This window comes from Meriones unguiculatus, chromosome X, assembly GCF_030254825.1.
Source record: "Meriones unguiculatus strain TT.TT164.6M chromosome X, Bangor_MerUng_6.1, whole genome shotgun sequence".
In the NCBI taxonomy this organism is placed as follows: Eukaryota; Metazoa; Chordata; class Mammalia; order Rodentia; family Muridae; genus Meriones; species Meriones unguiculatus.
In genome coordinates, this window is record NC_083369.1 from 58,884,635 (window position 1) to 58,889,523 (window position 4,889).

Genomic DNA, 4,889 nt, shown 5'->3' on the forward strand with positions numbered 1-4,889 from the left:
TATATATGAGGCCCTAAATTCAATCTCCATCACCACAGAGTAAAAATGAAGCATGAATGTATCTTAAGATCCAGTAATTCACTCCTAGATATTTACCGAAGAAAAATTAAAACATGTGCCCCAAAGAATCTATGCACAAAATACCCATAGGAAATTTCATCTATAATATCCCCAAACAGGAAATGGCCTAAGTGATAATCAATAGAAAAATCAATAAACCTATTATGGTCTGTTTACATAGAAGACTGCTACTCAGAATTTTTAAAAGAGCTAACTGTTGATAACCAACAGTATTTCAGCCATGTTATATATATCTCAAATTCATTATTCTGAATTGAAGTACACACAAATACACACACACACACATAATGCTGTATGATTCAATTTGTGTGGTACTCTAGCATATTTAAAACTAACTTTATGACAGATATCATGATGTCATGATGTCCTTTAGGGTTGAGAGTAGTGGGATGACTTCAAAGAACAGTGAGAATGCTTTTTCTGGGAATGCAAGTGTTCATTTTTTTTGATAAGCAGATAAGCTATATATAGGGGTGCATACCTTTGCTAAAACAGTGGTATAGTTTAAGATTTTAGTATTTCATGTAAATTATATATAAAAGTAAGGTAGTATAACTTGCTGGGTAAGCATGAGACCCCAGTCTCAGTCCCCAGTACCACAAATAATTATGTATTATAATTATATGTGTGCATATGTGTGTAAAAAGAAATATTAGTATACCTTAAGGTGCAGTAATTCATTCCTACATATTTATCCAAGACAAATGAGTACACAGAAAGCCTTAAATGCATTTTTTTCTATTCAATAAAACAATACAGTACACATAAATATTTTGTGATTATATGAGACATAAGTCTAAAATGATCACCTCTAAATTCAACATCCAATTTCACTAGAACTTGTCAATATGTTCCAGCTTCTCTCACCTCCCTCAAAGTGTCTGTGTTATTCTCAAACTGAAAATTTAAAGCGTGCTCTTGTGTGTGTGTGTGTGTGTGTGTGTGTGTGTGTGTGTGTGTGTGTATGTGTGATTTTGTGGAGTTGGGACATTAGGTTTATGTGGAAAGCTCCTTTATATGCTAAACCATCTTGTTATCCCCTGGACTTTCAAATTTTAATTATGACTTTTCTAGAATTAGTTTAGCATTTTGGATTTTTAATCCAAAAGCTCACTATAGCCTTTAAGCTAGCTAAGATTTTTAATTTTTTGGTTGAAATACATAAATGGATGAAGTAAGTGAGTTGACAGTGCCTTTGCTAGGGTTCTTGGTGATTACCTGGTGTGAAATCCACCCATGGCATAAGGCTTTCAACTTGCCGACAAGAAAATTGAGTGCCGCTGGGTGGCGCAGGGATACCTAAACGTGAGCCTCTAAGAGGGATTGTGGAACCCTCTGAGTCCAGGGCTCAGTAATATGCTTCTCAAACGCCCGGAAGACCCCAGTGAAGAAACCGTGCAGTGCAAGGATCAAGAGGCTGGCGGAGTTGAGGCTGTTGCCTGAGGCTGCAGAGATGCGGCAAGCGACTGGATGGACCCCACGTGGGGCTACTGGGAGGTGGTTCCTGGAGGGCTCGCCCTGGATCATTGTCTTTCGCTATCTGCACACATGCAGGCCAAGCTGGACCACTCGGACCTGCTGGAGCTGATGGCGTGCGCTGTGAGTAGCTGCGCACCGGCAGGGAAGCAGGCCACTGGATCCTGACAGTGGTGTTGGAGCGCATTTGCTCAGCCGGCCCAAGCAGGGGTAGCCTCGTCGTCTGGTGTTGAGCGCCTTGTACCCTAAATTCTGCTGAGCAATAGCTGCTCGCATTGCACAGAGCACTGCTTTAGATCTCCTATTTTAGGATGCCAGTAGAAAGAACTACAGGCAGAATCCAGGGAGCTCCTTGCTGCATTATTACATACAGGAGATGTACTTGCCCACATACCAGGCGATCAAAGCCTTCTTCGCTGCTGAATTACAGAACCACCTATTTGATTCTGCCATGTATGTCTGCAGCTTTTAGGGTCTGCTGGGAGACACCCTGGCTAGGCTGGCTGAAGCCTAGCCTTGGAAGGGGCTCCTGTAAGCCCATTTGCCTAGCCCCCAAGGTCTAGGGGACAAACCATTCTCCAACCTGAAGAGAGCCTAACAGTTTAATTCAGTCAGGAGCTCTGTGAGTCTGGGTTTGATGCTTGTGGCTCTGGGCACCGGCCTAATCAGGAGGGCCTGATGACCAGCATCAGCCTAAGGCCTTGAGAAGTGTGCATAGCTTCACAAATTTTAATCCATTATGCCCAAAGTTCAGATGTGGCTTGGTGCAAGATACAGTTGTGCCCCTTTCTCCCTTCTCCACCAGCCCCTGATAACAGGCGTCTTTATGGGTGTTTCAGAGGGGTGAGGGCGTGTATTGGTATTCGTGTGTACAAACCCCCTTTATACTAATTACATTTAATTCATATACAAAGTAATGGATTTCATTATGGGGTTTTCAAACACACTTAGTTTTTGTTGATCTTGTTTTCCCCACTGCCACTCCAATTCCTTTCCCCTTCCTACTGTTACCCTCCCGTTTGCCACTCTTCTGCTTTTATGTTACATGTATTTTGTTACCTTCTTTTTTTCATCTACCCACTCCATATTCCCTTAAGATTGCCTTTTTCCTGCTCTTATGGTCCTTTAGTTTCATGACAGACAGACACACACAGACATGCATACACATATCCAGAAGGCATGTATGGACGCTACAGCAGTGAGGTAGATGTATAAGTGATTTTTTTTTTCGCAAGACAGGGTTTCTCTGTGCAACCTGGGCTGTTCAGGACTCACATTGTACCCTGCCTCCATTTCACAGACTCCTGCCTGCCTCTGCCTTCCTGGGTGCTGGGATTACAGGCATGTGTCACCATGCTCAGCTGGATAAGAGAATCTTGTAGAGCTATCAAAGTTTCTCACACTTGAGAAGACAAGATGACTCTGCAGGTAAGGATGCTTGTTGCCAAAGCTGGAGGCTTGAATTTCATCCCTGAAACCCAGAGTTGGAAGGAAAAAATCAGCTGCCATAAGTTGTTCTCTGACTCTCCACATGTGTCCCTGACACACAAATAATCATAATTACAAGTTTTTTTTTAATAAAAGCTTTCCACCTTTACTTGTGCCAGCATTAAGTGCCAGGCAATGTGTGGGATCTAGAGACAGGTCATTGGAGTCAGACTGAACCTCCAGTGGGCTGGACACTAATATCTTCATGGGCAGAGTCATTTAGGTCTTGGCTGTCCTGACCTGAACAGAAACTGGAATTCGTCATTTTGGCCAGATGACCAGGGTAAGAAGGTTTGTTCTACAGCATTGCTTAGTTGCCAGTAAGGAGAGAGGCTCTCCATACAACTTGTTTGCTGCACACTTGAGTTTGTGTTTTCAGCCAGTTGCCACCAAACATTCCAAATGCATTACGTGGAAAATTTCAGATTTGAGGTTGAGAAAAAGAAAAGATGGGCATGGTGGCACACACCTGTAATACCAATTTCCAGGATACTGAGCTAGGAAGATTGGGCATTGGAGGGCAGCCTGGGCTACATAATAAGTTTAAGTCAGCAAGAAACATAACGAGAGAGAAAGGGGAGAAAGGGGAGTTAAGGAAGGTAGATGTGACATGTGTAAACTTTGAGAACACAAGCTTAGACCATACTAGGCATTGTGGTGTTCTGCTTTTGGTGGACCAGTCTCATAGTACTCTTTTCTGGATGAGCTTTTGTTTGATCTTAGGCTCTTTGTCCAGGGGAGTGGCTTTAGGAGACTATCAACCAGTCAATTTGTATCAGATCCAACTCTTTTGCATTGGTTCTAGGTGTCATCCTTGGTTCACATAGTGTTGTGAGGAGGTAGAAGTAAACCAGTCAGGAGGGAGGAAATATTACTCCTGTTGCCTCCTCTTGTTCATCACCCTGCTGTCCCAACCCAGGATCCCCGCTGTTTGAAGAGGAAGTAACTACAACTTCTGGGGCTACCTCAGTTTGAAAATTCTTGCTTTCTTCTACAGAATATAAGGCAAATTTAGAGATCTATGATGTTGTTTAGTCAGAATTTCTTAAACTTGTTGTAAAAAAAGAATTAAAGAGACTTCCGTGAAAGAAAACACTTTAAACTCTCTGAAGTTTTCATTTAGAGAAAATTACAATATTCTGTAACAAAACATAACAATTTGTATGTAAATATAGCATTTGTCATCACCTTGATTGAGATGTATTCTTTGTGGGATAGTCTGAGAAATACATTAAATTTCCATAATTATTTCAATAAATATTTTAAAAATTAAACTGTCAAAGTTAATTTTATATTGGAGGAAATATTACATATAGAAAGTATTTCACTGATGCAAGAATACATAATTCCACATTTCTACAGCAGTGAAATGCAAATAGATCTTTCTAAGAAGTTTGCTAGTCTTTATTTTGATTGTGTGTAGGTATGTCTGCAAGTGTGTATGTGCATGTGAATACATGTGCCCATGGAGGTCAGAGGCATCTGATCCTCTTAGAATTTCATATAGTAGGCAGTTGTGGGTTGTACAGCATGGATGCTGGAAACTGAGATCCTCTGCAAAAGCAGTATGTGCAAGCATTTTTACCCAGTGTGATGTTTTGAATGAGAATAGATCTCCTACAGGCTCATATGGTCCCCATTTGATGCAACAGTTTGGGAGGTGTGCCATGACAGGGAAGGAGAGCTTTGAGGTTACAAAAGCACAAGCCATCCACAATTAGCTCTCTCTCTCTCTCTCTCTCTCTCTGTCTCCTGCTTTCCAATAAATATGTAAGCTCTCAGCTACTGCTACAGTGCCATGCCTGCCTGCCATGATGGTCATACACTCACCCTCTGAAACTGTA

The 4,889-nt window shown here is 41.6% G+C and overlaps 1 long non-coding RNA gene across 1 annotated transcript; it reads left to right on the forward strand.

Annotated features, from left to right (window-relative positions):
• Positions 1–1,421: 1,421 nt before the first annotated feature.
• On the forward strand, positions 1,422–4,099 carry LOC132650098 (uncharacterized). Its single transcript, XR_009588466.1, has 3 exons — positions 1,422–1,680; positions 2,858–2,985; positions 3,851–4,099. It is a non-coding gene; the product is annotated as an uncharacterized LOC132650098 (long non-coding RNA).
• The last annotated feature ends 790 nt before the right edge of the window (positions 4,100–4,889 follow it).